General features: G+C 46.8%; 1 long non-coding RNA gene across 4 annotated transcripts in view; it reads right to left on the bottom strand.

Moving 5' to 3' along the window:
* Positions 1–15,242, bottom strand: part of LOC150018515 (uncharacterized) — a 30,654-nt gene that overhangs the window by 7,874 nt on the left and 7,538 nt on the right. Inside the window, exons 1-3 of one of the 4 annotated variants that reach the window (XR_016508899.1) lie at positions 1,261–1,457; positions 865–1,132; positions 596–750 (exon numbers count right to left, since the gene is read on the bottom strand). This is a non-coding gene — a long non-coding RNA (uncharacterized LOC150018515). Of the gene's footprint in view, positions 1–595; positions 751–860; positions 1,458–15,242 lie in introns of those variants that run through there. The other 3 variants (XR_016508898.1, XR_016508897.1, XR_016508900.1) reach the window with 3 other exon arrangements.

A 15,242-nucleotide genomic window follows, 5' to 3' on the forward strand; every position in this document is an offset into this window, starting at 1 on the left:
TTGCACCAGAGAACATCACGTTGACTGTTCCTTCCTCCTCTGTCAACCCCAAGCTTACCTCCTGGCCCTGTTCCATTGGGATAGAGAGGAAGAAGGCATGCTGAGGCACAGGGCAGACAAGGACAGACCAGGACAGAGAATGAAGTCCAGATGTGAGGAGTGGATGTTTGTATGTGTCTGCAGGTGGGTGAGATGGGGACAGATGTCCTGATGGAAAGAATTCTGGATTCCTGGGTTTGGAACAGGCATAAAGGGACAGGATGTCTGGGTGAGACCAGTACTCGTGAATCCCCCTCATCCTTCAGCAGGGGAACAGGGTCCTTTCCCTCCAGGAGCAGATCATACCAACAACTACAATGTGAGGGTGTTTTGAGAAGCGGAAATCTGGGTTCAAACCCTGGCCCACCCCTTCTGAGTAACTCTGGGCCAATCACGTCACCTCCAAACCTCGATGTTGTCTTGTGAAAAATAAGGATTACAATAACCACCTCCAGTGCTATGAGCATAGGTACTATTTTGAGATTATAAGCCACTCCACGTCCTGTCTGGAATGACCCAGAGTACGTGTGAATTAGGAGTCAGGAGATGAACGTACCAGTGTCTCGTGGAGGTGCCTGTTATCCTATGGAGCAGTGTGCTGCACGGGTCACAAGAGACGCGGGAGCAAAGAGCCATGAGGTGGAGCAGAGGGAGGGATGAGCTCCAGCAGGGGGAAGAAAGACTTGGAGGAAGTTGTAGGCAGGCAGCACCCTGAAAGAAGGACGAGACATGCAAAGGAGAGAAGTACCTGCCCCTTGTAGTGATCCGTTGCTGTGTGATGAACCACTGAAGCACAATGGCTGACTACGGCAAGGACTTACTTACTATTTCCCACAAGTCTGTGGGTTGGCTCTGGCTCTTCTCGGTCTTGCCTGGGCTCTCATGCAGCTGCCTTTAGCGGTGGGTTGGCCTGAGTTTATCCAGAGGGCCCCAGCCCAGCCTCCACATCACTGCCTGTCCTGAACACGTCCTTCACACGGTCTGAAATGCAAATCTGACCGTATCACCCCTACTCAGAATCCTCAGTGGCTCTCCATTGCTCCCAGGGTTTGTGCAATATCAGGCTGGATTCCACCAAGCACCAGATGGCTTTCTGAAATGAGGGTAATTTTTTAAAAATCCTCATCTGAGGATATGTTTTCACTGGTTTTAGAGAGAAAGGAAAAGAGAGAAAAACATCTATCAGTTGCCTCCTGTATGATACCAGAATGGGGATCAAACCTGCAAACTTTTCACGTATGAGACAATGCTCCAACCAACTGAGTTATTCTGGGTCTTGTCAACAAGTCTTGTTATGAGGATACATTGAGGAGAGTTGGATAAAAGAACAATTTCTGGGCTGTGTCCAGGGTATGGAGAGCACACAGCGGGGTGCACTAAGCCAGGGCTGGGCCAGGCGATGGGCAGAGTGCTGCCACCCTGAGGCCTGGAAGGACAAATAAAGGCAGCAGTTGCCTGAATCTGGAAAGTCATGGGCAGGGGTCCTTATTGCAGGAAAGGATCCAGGTAAGCATTCCCACCCCGCCCTCCTCCCTCCATCTCCTGCCAAGGCCTGAGGGCCTGTGGCAGCAGTCCATGCACATGGGTCTCCCAGGAAGGAGCACGATGGACGCCAGTGGAGAGTGGACCTGGAGGGGTCAACAGAAGACAGAAGATGTCTCCCTCAAAGACCAAGCTCCTTAGCCCCGCCACTCTCCACCATGTGGCCCAGTCCCCTCCCTTTCTCACCTCTCCGCTTTGTCAGCATATGCTGCCTCTCCTCAGGCTGAACCAGATGCACTTCCATGTATCAATCATTCTCTCTCTCTCTCTCTCTCTCATCTCTGCGCTCTGCCTGGAATGCCAACTCCTCCATCCCACCTCCCCCTTTGTCTGGGTAATTCCTACTCATCCTTCAATACTGGTTTCATCTATTCAAAGAAGACTTCCCTAATGCCTCTGGTAGAGTTAGGGGTTTTCCGGACACCCCCGCCCTCTGCCACAACACTCAGCACCCTGGGTGGTCCCTGAGTAAGCACTGTGCACTGGGACTCCTGCCTCCGTGCTCTTTCCCAGCCTACCCACATGCAGCGCCCCGGTCCCCTCTCCCCAACAAAACCCAACTCCCTGGATGGCTCTCCAATGCCCATGGAGAGGTCTCAAATCCTCCTCAGCCTAGTATTCGAGGCCCTTCTCACCCTCCCCTTTGACCTTACCAGCTTCACCTCCTAGGCCTTCTACCTGGCACTTCATCACCCCCACCTCCACCCCCGCACCCTTCACTGCTTGCTGGACGTGCTCTGTTCTCGGACCTGCTGTGTCCTGGGGCACGGGAGTCCTTTTCGCCAGAACATACTTTATCCTCGACCTGGTCAGTGTCACTCACATCCAGGCTGGCTGGGTGGCCCAGGGGTGGTGCCACGAGTCCCCCACCCCGACTCCTGTGAACATGGTCTTGAGAGCAAGCGCAGAGAGTGCCGGGCCAGCCTGTAGCCCACTCGTGCCTCTGCCGGACACCCTGCGCACTGGCCCCAAGCTGCCCTTGGTGCTGCGACACTTCCCAGAGAAACGTGAATGGGCAGCAACAGAAAATGGTATTGGAACAGTGGGAATCAGCAATTTTGCACAGGAAGCTTTGGGAAATGTTGTTTACTGTAGTCTTCCTGGAATTGGGACAAAACTGAACAAACAAGGAGTTTGGTGCTTTGGAAAGTGTGAAAGCTGCTAGTGAATTCTCCTCTATCAGGAGAAGTAACTAAAATTAATGAAGTTCTTGCAGAAAATCTGGGTCTTGTCAACAGATCTTGTTATGAGGATTGCTGGCTGATCAAGATGACACTGAGTAACCCTTCAGGAGCAGATGAATTAATGAGTGAAGAAGCAGAAAATCTACTGAGAAGTGAAGATGGAACCTCCTAAATAAAGTAGTATGAAACAATTTGATGTAGAAGAGTTGCCTGAAGTGGTGGATGTGAGATTTAAAAGAGCAGCTTTTTTTGGTCACACCAATGGAAGAAGAAACTAAAATAATGCTATTGGAAGAAACTGCCCCTTAATTTTCTAATGACTGCAGATAAACACAATATGCAACTTTTACACAACACCTTATGGTTTTTAGTGTGGCCTACAGTTATAATATTCAAAATTCCTGCAATTATCTGTGGTAAAATAGTTACAAAAATTATGTAAGCCTTTTAAACCTTATCATAACTTGCCTACATTTATCTCTGGATTTGGGTCAAAATACTGAATGATTTTTCCATTGGAAATAACTGGCAGTGGAGAAAAGGTTTTGTTAGTTGTTACAGTGTCAGATGACAAAAAATACTGTCTTGATTTTGCAATATACTGAGTTTGTTGGTGCCATTTTTACACTCTAAAGCAAGCAGCCTTGCAGAAAAGCAAGAAAGTTTAATAATAACCATTCAACTTTATTTTTTTTAAACTTTACTCACCCCACTCCCCAAAGGTCATCACCCTTGTCAAACCTTGGCACACCCCACCCACCCTCACACCCTGCTCTCCCACCTCACTGTCCTAAATCAGAGTTAGTTACCCCTCTTTAAGGCTACCCGTGGGGGTGAAAAGGGCATGGTCATTAATGGATCAGTGGACTCCTCTGTCTCCCAGTGGCCTGGGAACCCCAAGGAGTGAGACCACATCCTTGCTGCCCTCAGCCCCGTCCCAGCACCCAGCACAAGACCTGCTGCAACTCAGCACCACAGGGAATGAGAATGGGCGGCATAAATGGACTCTCACATGGGTGCTTCTGCTGGGTGGGCACACTGGGCCTGCGGCAGGAGTGAGGGGAGAAGACCATCTTGCCTCTAGATGTTCATGCTACACAACAAATACTCCAGAGTGTATCTGCTTTCAACAACAGCCATTTATTGTCCCATAACTTCTGAAGGTCAGGAATTGAAGGGCCTTGGCACAGACAGGGCTCTCGTGAGGTTGTAACCAAGCTGTGGGCTGGGGCTGCAGTCTCTGAAGACTTGAGTGGGGCTGTAGGGTCCACTCCCGAGGTACCCCATGTGGCTGTGGGCAGGAGGCTTCTGTCCCTTCAAAGATGGGCTTCTCCATAGAGTTGCCAATGACAGAGTTTTTCCCAGAGCAAGTAAGTCAAGAGAGGCCACATTGCCATTTATGATCTCGTCTCTGTGTCGACCACCATCAATTCTGCCTTATTCTGTTGGTTAGATGTGAGTCACCAAGTGCAGCCCACACTCCATACAAGGGGGCAAATCCAGGAAGGGAGATCACTGGGGGCTGCCTCGGAGGACAGAAGTTCAGTTGGCCATGTAGAAGGTCCCCAAATAGGAGGGGCAATAGTTCGAGCAAAGGTCAGAGGTGAAAATGATGGCCATGACCCCCTGACCTGGCTGGGATGGAGTCCAAGGGGACCATTTGGCTTGAGGTGCCAGGATGAGAGATCAGGGATGGGGAGAGACTTAGAGGCCAGAGGGAGGAGGATGGTCCCTGTTTCACAGCAGCCTGGAGGCCCCGTGATGAAGACACCAGCAGCAGTGATCTCGGAGGAGGGCTATCAAGAAAGTTACCACATAGGAATACCCACCCAGGACTTTGTGTGAGCAGAAAGTGTCCTTTTACTGTGTTAAGTCCCTGAGATGGGGAGTCTTTGTTATAGTAGTTGGCCTCCCCTACTAATGCAGTGGGCCAGGAATTGCACATAGAAGGGCTGAGTTATTAAATTAGCACCTCCTAACTTACACCTCCTCAGAGCCCTCAGAGCCTGCCTGAGAGGCCTCCCCATTGTGTGGGAAGATGGCTGCCCTCACCCCAACATGTACACAGATTCAGACAGGCAGAGGACAACAGGATTTTTCAGCGTGGTAGAGAGGGGCAGAGGCCCACAGAGCCTGCTCAAGGCCTCAAGTGATGGGGAGAGCTGGAGTCTCCTCGAGAAATCAGACTGCCCTTTGACCTGGGTAGAAGTTCTCAGACATCATTACCCACAGGGGACAAAGGGCCTTCTGAGGCCTAGCCTGTCTGAAATGGCTTTATGGTGACAGGTGGGACAGGGATCAGCCAGTACAGCACTGCTGGCAGCCACGTGGCATGAGCCAAGGCTCAACCCTCAGGGGTACTATGCTTTGTTAAGGTTCCAAAGTGGGCAGAGAACAGGGAAAGCTCAGGGCATGCATGGGCGATTGCTGCTGTGGTTCTGGGTGGAAGCATGAGGTTTAGGAAACAGGAGGCTAGAGGTTTAGGCCTTTGTTCAGCAAATTTTTATTGAGACAGAGTGGTGAACAAGGCAGACAGGCTACCTGACTTTGTCTTGCCTACTGGCTGGTGAAACTCAAATATCCAGGCAAGGAGTCAGGAATTTACTCCCAAGTAAGGAGGAGCCCCGGGGGGTCCTTGAGCTGGAGCGGGTCATGGCCAGAGGGCCAGAGGATGCCTTGGGCTGACTGGAGCATCAGAAAGGCAGGGTCCACACCCTGAGCTGCTTACTGAGAGCCTGTGTACTGAGCTCCAGGTGGGATGCTTTCCATCCCTTACCTCAGTGACACACACAGTGACCTCTTTATAATCAACCAGGCTCAGTTGTCACAGAGATTAAAGGACTTTCTGAAACCCTGCTCCCAGTAGGAAGACTGCCTGCCCAGACGGCAGTCACCCAGCCTGTCTCCGGCCTCCAACAGGGCAGAGTGGCTCGTGGCAAGACACACAGCTGCCCCCTGTCCCCCCTGCTTGACTGTGTGACCCCCTTGTTGAATCTCAGTTTCCTCACTTGTAAATAGTTCATCCTTAAGTGAGGATTTAGTAAATTCTAGTTCTTCTATGCTTCTCCCCTTTGGGAATGCCAGGAAACAGGTTTTGAAAGACTAGTGGGAGTTTGTGTCGATCACCAACCAGGTTCGGGCTTTTCTTAGATTCTACATCTTCCCCCTCACTCCCTGCCAGCAAACTGAGTGTTGCCTTTTTTAACCAGTTGGACTGGGGCCATGCACATCCAGTTACATGTGTAGTGAGAGGACAGATAGAAATAGATGAGCAGACAGACCCTTGCTAGCAGCTCCTTTTAAAGGGACCCTTAAAAGAAAAATACAGCAATAAACCCTGGCCCTGTCAATAAAGTGGCAATGATTAAGAATCAAAACGGGCCTCTCTCCTTAAAAAATGCAAAAATTGTCAGAAGCCTGCATTTGGGGATGCCCTAGATCAATGCTTCTCAAACTGCCTGTGGTGAAGTAGCAGATTCTTGTGGTTTTTTTCAGAATTCATCACAGACCTGTCCATTTGTAAAATACAATATAAATTACTAGGAAAATGAAATAAGAAAAAGACTAATGTAGAACAAGCCAAATTTTTTACTATTTCTTTTAACAGACATTAAATCACTCTGCCACATTGTGCTAAGGCAGCGATTTTTAACCCATATGCTGCAAAAATTTTAAAAATATGCAATACCTGGCTATTTAGTCAGGGGCACTAACCTCTTTTCCCTTAGATTGTCAAATAAAAAAATGACAATAGCCAACACAACAATAGCCATCTGGTGTGAATGAATCAAAATTATACTTTTTTTTTGTCAGATCAGCAAAAAATACATTGTTTGGTATGCCACAGAGTTTTAGTAATTAGTTTATGTGTGCCATGAGATGAAAAAGGTTGAAAATCACTGCTCTAACGTTTCTCAATAGCTACTCTCAAACTCCATACTTACTTTGTCAGAAGCCAGTAACAAGCAGTTCATGGCGAACTCTGGTCCTCAGTCCTCACTGGGATGGCACAGTCCTAGAATTCATTGGGGTGACAAACTCTTGGCATTGTAAGGTTGTTGAGAATTGAAGTTCACAAAACTACTTGGTGAGCTGCAAAGTGCTCAACACAGATTGATTGGGGCTGTCATCTTTGTCACCTATATCTGGGTAAGCTGAGGGGGCTCTGGAAAAGGAAGGATGTGCCTGAAATCATACAGCTGGAAAGTGGCTGAGGCAGGACTGGTCTTCAGCTCTCATCCAGTGCTCTTTCCAACCTGCCTTGTGTGGTGGATACTGGGATGTGCCACCCAGATGCACTTTCAAAGAAGGACACTTGAGGCCCTGGCTGGTGTGGCTCAGTAGATTGAGCACCAGCCTGCGAACCAAAGTATCGCTGGTTCGATTCCCAGTCAGGGCACATGCCTGGGTTGTAGGCCAAGTCCCCAGTTGGGGGCGCACGAGAGGCAACCACACATTGATGTTTCTCTCCCTCTCTTTGTCTCTCCCTTCCCTCTCTCTAAAAATAAATAAAATCTAAAAAAAGAAAAGAAAAAAAGAGGGACACTGGCTCCAGTTGTGGAGAGCAGTCTCTGTGAGAGCAACTGATCCAATGACTGCTCCAGATGGGATATAAAGAGTTGACCACTTTAGCCCAAATTAGGACAACTCTGATGGGCTGTACATTTTGACTTCTTCCTCTGCCCAATTCTGCTGCCTTCCCTTTTTTAGAATGGTGTTAACCCCAAGGGCTCTTTCTAATAAATATCCTGAAGTCTAAACACCATCTCAGAATCCACTTCCTGGACAATCCAACCTGTGACATCATGAATATATGAAGAGTCCATTCCCAATATGAGGCTCAGAGAGGCTAACTAATTTGTCCGAAGTCACACAGTTTTTAAATGGTTTTTACATTTTTGGAGGCAGAATTTGAACTCAGATCTGATGGTAAAGCCAGTGCTCTTTGCCTTGTGAGTGTGACCTTCTGACTACCAGCTTGGGAAACAAAGGAAAAGAGCAGAAAAGTTGGATTTAAATTGTGAAATTTAAAGTAACACTAATTTATTCAAATGGCACATCATTTTGGAAGACATTTTGGAAGTTTTTTATATAGTTAAATGTAGGCTTACTATACAACACAACAATCATGGTCCTAGGTACTTAGCCAACTGATTTGAAAACCAGTTCACACAAAGCCTGCACAACAATATTTAAAACAGCTTTAGGGACTTCTGGCCAAGATGGAGGTGTAGGTAGACATGCCGCATCTCCTTCTACAACTAGAAGCAATACAACTATCTCAAAACTAGAGACAACCAGAAGTTGCAGAAAATCTACCAGCATGGAAGTCCAACAAACAAAGATATAAAAAAGAAATATTCATCCAGACAGGTGCAACAGCTCTAGTTAAGACACAGGGGCAAAGAAACACAGGAGACTGTTAAGTTGAGGAGAGAGAGAAGTATGGCCCAAAAGAGGGAACAGATCCAGGTTCCAATGGGAGAACTAAGCGACAAGGAGATAGCTAACCTAACAGATGAGGAGATAGACAACCTAACAGATGTAGAGTTCAAAACACTGGTGATAAAGATGCTCACAGACTTGACAGATATGCTTGAGTATGGCAAATGCAGAAGGGAAGAAGGGAAGGCTATATTAAGTAAAATGAAGGAAAATCCACATAAAACCAATGGTGAAGGGAAGGAAACTGGGGTTCAAATCAACGATTTGTAACATAAGAAAGAAGTAAATAATTAACCAGTACAGGAGGAGGAAACAACAACTGAGAAAAACGAGGAGAGGCTTAGGAACCTCTGGGACAACTTTAAACATGCCAACATCCAAGTCATAGGGGTGCCAGAAGGAGAAGAGGAAGAGCAAGAAATTGAAAATTTATGTGAAAAATAATGAAGGAAAATTTCCCAAATTTGGTGAGGAAATAGACATACAAGTCCAGGAAGCACAGAGAGTTCCAAACAAGCTAGACAGCTAGACCCAAGGAGGACCACACCAAGAACCATCATAACTAAAATGCCAAAGATTAAAGATAAATAGAGAATCTTAAAAGCAGCAAGAGAAAAGAAGAGAGTTACTTACAAAGGGGTGCCTAGAAGACTATCAGCTGATTTCCCAAAAGAAACTTTGCAAGCAAGAAGGGACTAGCAAGAAGTATTTAAAGTAATGAAAAGCAAGGACCTACAACCAGATTACTCTATCCAGCAAAGCTATCATTTAGAATGGAAGGGCAGATAAAGTGCTTCCCAGACAAAGTAAAGCTAAAAGAGTTCATCATCACCAAGCCATTATTATATGAAATATCAAAGGGACTTACTTAAGAAAAATAAGATCAAAATTATGAACATTAAAATGACAACAAACTCACAACTGTCAACAATAGAATCTAAAAACTAAAAACAAAAACAAACTAAGCAAACAACCAGAATAGGAACAGAATCATAATTATGGGGATCATCTGGAGGGTTATCAGCTGGGAGGCGGAAGCAGGAGAAATGGTGCAGGGATTAAGAAGCATAATCGGTTGGTACAAAACAGACAGGGGGAATTAAGAATAATAAAGGAAAGGGAGAAGCCAAAGAATTTATATGCATGACCCATGGACATGAACTATGGGGGGGTGGGGGGGTGAGATGCTGGAGTGAAGGGAGTACTGGAAAAAGTAAATAAATAAAGCAGCTTTATTCACAATCACCAAAAAACGGGAAACAACTAAGATGTCCTTCAGTAGGTGGGTGGATAAACTAACTATAATACATCTAGACAATGAACTACTACTAAGAAATAAAATGAAACGAGTTATTAATGCACAGAACAACACGGACAAATCGTAATTCTGGTCAGAGTAAAAAGGTTAAACCCTATTTGATTCTGTTCATATGACATTCTGGAAAAGAATAAAATATAGACATGGAAAACAGATCAGCAATTGTCAGGGATTTAGGGAGGGAGAGTCTTTGATGGGGTAAAACACAGGAAATTAATTTGAATGGTGGAATGACTATGTATGGTATTGTACTGGTGACACTAAGTAGAAATTAAATTTGAAAATCAACCGAGAATTTGGGGAATCCCAGGATGGAGTGCAGACTGTGACAAAAGGTTCTTAACTATATTACAAATGTAGGAGAAAACCTCACTAAAGGGAGCTGGGGGGAAAGGACTGACCTAAGTAACTTAGGAAAATAGTATGTTGCACTTGGAAACTGTAAGACTAACGTTAAAATCAAATGTACACGAACACCACACCATAGTTGGTTAAGCTGAATTTCTCACATAGTCCAGGTTGACAATTTGGAAAAGGCTGTACTTGTGTACATACTCATATTGCACAAATAAGTAAATGGAGGTGGGAGCCCATTTTCCCAGGCTACAGATAAGCAGGGAGGAAAGGCTAGAATGATTCATATATTGAGATTAGAGTGGGAGACATCGGTATGAATTCATGTTTAGTTAAATATAGACACAGATGAATAGATACAGAAATAATTATAAATATGTACATATGCAAGAGTTAGTATACAGACACATTTTTTTTTGGCTTTGTCTTACATTTAGAGCCTCTCCAGATAATCCAGGATAGTCCTCCCATTTAGAAATCTTTAATTTAGTCATACCTGAAGAGACCTCTTTTTTCCCCTTATAAAGTAACACTCACAGGTTCTAGGAACTACAAAGTAAGTATCTTTTGGGAAGCTATTCTTTTAAATTTTTATTTATTTATTATTTATTTTTTTAGCCTACCACACATGCCAAGCAAGTTCTTCATTCTCTCTGAGCCTCAGTTTCCTCATCTGGAAGCTATATATGCAAATGTATGTAAATGAGAGGCCTGATCTGCCACTGGACTGCTAATTGGGGAAGGCAGGAGCCTGAAGAGTATTTTATCCTGGGCAGATGAGTCCTGACACTACTCCTTCTCCACATGTTCATCCCCACCAAATTAACAGGAGTCTATGGCAGGAACATAGTGGTAGGGAAAGGAACCCCAGCTAGGAACCCTGAGACTGGGGTTGAAATGCCCGCTCTGTCAGCAACTTACAGTCTGACCTCAAGCAAGTCACTTTTCATATATGGAATACAGTACAATTCCAAGAAACACATGTATGTTAGTTAGTCCTGCTCTGAGAGGGAACTGGAGAGGGACCTCTTGCCCTGAGATATTATGATTACAGATGTTCCTATTTTGGTGTCTTCCTATTGGCTAAAGGATCTCAGTATCTCCTAGTAACAAGGGCACATTTTAACTGGAGCCCTCTGGGACCAGTGACCTCTCTCAAAGGAGTGGCAGTAATGGTGGAGGTGAGGAGGAGAGAGGAAACCTCCTTTGTTTCACTTGCTTTTCCCCAGGCCCCATTAGTCTAGGCCAGGGCTCGGCCTGTGTTTGAATAACCTGTGAATTAAGAATGATTTTTAGAGGTGAACATTTACAATCCATGTGATGGGAGGGAACAGTAACTTTGAGCTGATCCAGTTAAGTGAAATGTTATCCTCCAAAAAATTCCAGTCTTCTCATTAGTCAGCCTGTATTATAATTTCGTATTCCATTATTTACTTTGAATTTTGTCCATTAAAATTTTGTGGAAATTTGTTTTCTCTCTTGTTATATAAATATCTACCTAATAGCCTCAATTTACCTCTTGGCCTGCAAAGCCTCTACCAGCTGCCCCTTAATCAGTTGCCCTATGTTCCCTCTCAGATCTGTCTTAAGCCATCCCCAGATCCACCCCGCACTTTGGAGCCAGAAGGATCTCTCCAGTGGAGGTCTTACAAAATAATTCCTCTGATGAAAACCCAGTGGTCTCTTGGTGCTCTCTGGCTGCCTCCAGCTACTTGGCTGGCTTACAGCCCTTCACAGTGACTCCTGCCTTCCTTCTGAGCGACTGCCTATGCCCTCCAGCCTTCTGAACTTGTCCCAGTCTCTTAGGATACCTTGCTTCCCCTAGAGCCAATATTTTACACAAGCTGTTCTCTCTGGCTAAAATGCCTTTTACCCTACTTCCTTCCACCCAAATCCAATTCCTTTTGGTGTTTTTAAGAGTCATTTCAGATATCAGCTCCTTCAGAAGCTTTCCCTGACTCTCCCTCCCTCCAGGCTCATAGGTGCCTCCTCTGAGCTTCCATAGTCCTCTGCTTCCTTCTAGCCCAGCACTGATTGCGCTTTTTATTTTTAAATTTTTATTCGTTGCCCTGGCTGGTGTGGCTCAGTGGATTGAGCACCGGCCTGTGAACCAAAAGGTTGCTGGTTCATTTCCCAGTCAGGGCACATGCCTGGGTTGCCAGCCAGGCCCCCAGCTGGGGGCATGTGAGAAGCAATCACATATTGATGTTTCTCTCCCTCTCTTTCTCCTTCCCTTCCCTTCTCTCTAAAAATAAATAAAATCTTAAAATAAAAAAATAAATTTTTATTTATTAATTTTAGGCAGGGCCAGCCAGAGAGAGAGAGAGAGAGAGAGAGAGAGAGAGAGAAACATCAGCTTGTTGTTGCACTTATTTATTCGTTCATTGGTGGCTTCTACCAGGCTAGGGCTTGATCACACTTTTAAATGCCTGTAAGCACTATCAGATTGGGAGCCCCACAGAGCTCCTCCGATGTCCCTTGCTTCCCAATGATAAAGCTACTGCTGGCTCCTGCCATTTGGAAAGGAAGCAGGCTACCAGTCAGGGGCTGGGACTACCCGTCAGGAGCTCCAGTTCACTTCCTTCCCTGGATTGCAGATCCTCATCTGTACCATGGAGACAGGGGCCCCCTGGCCTGCTGATGGTCTAAGTCCTGGGTCAAAGGTGGGAGTGGAACCTCTGGGGACATGGAGAACGGGGTGGGGTGGTGACAGCTGAGTTTCCAGACACCTTTATCAGTCCTCCACAAGCAACACCAGACAGACACAAACCTGGGCTCTGGAACTGGGGTGATCTGGGCCATTCCAGCCAAAGGTCAGTCCTCAGTAGTCAGCTGCAACTGGTCTGGTCCTGTGTGCCCATCCCCCTATTTTTCCCTCCCCTGAGCAGGAATAAAAAGAACCTTGGCTGGCCATGCTTCTGAAATGAGTTCAGGAACATGCGTGTGTAAGCGAGCGTGCATGTCTATGGATATGTTTCTTCAAGAGTATCCATGTACGAATATGGCTTTGTGTAAAAGTATGTACATACCTGTGCATGAGCCTGTGTGCATGTCTGTATGCACACATATTCATAAAAGTATGTTCTGTTCCTGTGCCCCATGTGTCTAAGCATGCGTGTCTGTGTGCGTGACTAAAGGCAGGAGTTGAGAGGGTGGAAGACAGTCAAGGCCCCTAGCCCTGCCAAACTGGTTCTTTGGGGCTCCCCTGATGCTGTACCCTCCATTCTTATTCCAAAGCTCCCACAGGCTTCAGGCTCCCAGTCTATCAGTGCCCTCACCCCTCTGCCACTGATCCAGTGCTACTGGGAAAGACCCGGAACCCTGAAATATTAGGACGACTCCTCGGGGTGGTGTTGGGGGCGCCATCACTACTCTGCCAGACTCCCTTTGATCACTGATGTGGACCCCATTCTGTACTTCTGTTGATTTTTCTTTCCAACCACCTGCCCCTGTAACCCTCCTGGGCTTGCCTGGGGCCAGAGAAGACACCTTTTCCCAAGTGCAGAGTATGGTAAACACCTCGGAGTTTATATTTCCCCCTCCCACCCTACCCCATCCCAGGTGACCCTTAGCCAAGACTAACTGGTGAAAGCCAGCTGCCTGCTCTAAGCTGGAACAAATTCCAGGCATTGTTTTTGCTCCAGGGCTCACCTGTGGGATCTGGCGGAGGCTGTTCCTGGTTTGGAATCACGCCCTGCTTAGCTTCTTCCCCTTCCTCTTTGGGCTGCCTCAGCTCCCCCTCCAGTTTCTCCCACAGGCATTTCCTCAATAAACCAGTCTCACAGGTCTCATCATAGGGACTGCTTCTAGGAAACCCAACCTTGGACCTGGAGGTGGGTTTAGAAACTACCTCCCGCAACCCCGCTGAACAAAGAGGATGTTGAGACCCAGAGAGGGAACGTGTGTCTCCAGAGGCTTACCCCTTTGGCAGGCTGTACTCCTACCCTTAGTCTCAGTAGCCCCCCCGCCACCATAGTCCCCACCTACCACCATACCCCCCACCTACCCTGCAGGCCCAAGGCCCTCCCCGCAACACCCCCAACAGCCCTGAGTTAGAAAGGTTTCTTAAGCCTGCTTGGGTCTCCTTTCCTGAGGATGTCTCCTTACACCATCATCCCTCCTTGGAAAATGAAGCAGGCCGGGTCAGAAAGCAGGAAAAAAGAAATATTTCAAGGAGAGGCCAGGGAGACAAGAACTGCTCTGCCAATACCCTTTACCACACTGCTTTCAAGGGCGCACAGAGAGGAGGCAGTTGGCGCTCTGGTTGATAATCTAGACCTTCTCCTTCTCAGATAAGGTCTCTTCTGGTAGAAAAGGCACCATTCTGGATCTGGCCAACGGGCACAGTTGGTAGTCCCACACACCAAAAAGGTCGCTGGTTCCATCCTCAATCAGGGCACCTACCTAGGTTGTGGGTTTGATCCCTGGTCAGGGCACAAATGGGAAACAACCGGTAGATGCTTCTCTCTCTCTCTCCCTTCCTCTCTCTCTAAAAATTAATAGGCATATCCTCAGGTGAGGGTTACAAAAATAAAGGCACCATTCTGGAAACTGGGAGACCTGGATCCCCACGGCAACTCCGCCATCGCCTGGCTGAGTAACTTTTAGGGAGTCCAGAGACACACTTGAGGGACTCAATTTCCCCAGCTGCGGAAGGCCCGCAATGGGGCTCAGCAAAGCATGGCATTTGGAGCACAAGATTCAAGCCTCAAACTCACTTTAAAAAAAAAAAGACTTTATTTATTTATTTTTAGAGAGAAGGGAAGGAAGGGAGAAAGAGAGGGAGAGAAACATTGATGTGCAAGAAAAACATCAATCAGTTGCCTCTTATGTGCCCCCAACTAGGGACCTGGCCCACAACCCAGGCATGTGCCCTAACTGGGAACTGAACCAGCAACCTTTAAGTTTGCAGGAGACACCCAACCCAGAGTTCAAACCCACTTTTTATGATGTAGCAGTCACTGAATGAATGAACCAGCTGCTTATCCGCCTGCGTCTTCATTTCCTCATTTGTCAAAGTTGATGACTGCAGGGCTGACCTCAAGACTTGCTGGGAGATTTATGCACTCAGAGCACTTGGCAGGTCCCTGGCACACAGTGAACTCTGGGAAGCAGGTGACTATTTTTGCTCATGTTATGTACCATCCAAGGTTGTATAACTGGTTGGGTCCAGTGGCCTTGCTGAAGTGACATAACTCCCATGTTTCGTAAAAGCCAGAGGACATGCACAAAGCAGACACTGTCTGATAGAGGGAGAGTTTAAAGGGCTGCCGTTCCCCCTATCCCACCTGCCCTGCCTCTAAGCATTCCCTGGCTTCAGAAAAAGAAACAGATTCCCCAGGAGCTTGAGGTCAGGGCTG

This window comes from Furipterus horrens, unplaced genomic scaffold, assembly GCF_987537825.1.
Source record: "Furipterus horrens unplaced genomic scaffold, mFurHor1.1.pri manual_scaffold_2, whole genome shotgun sequence".
NCBI lineage: Eukaryota > Metazoa > Chordata > Mammalia > Chiroptera > Furipteridae > Furipterus > Furipterus horrens.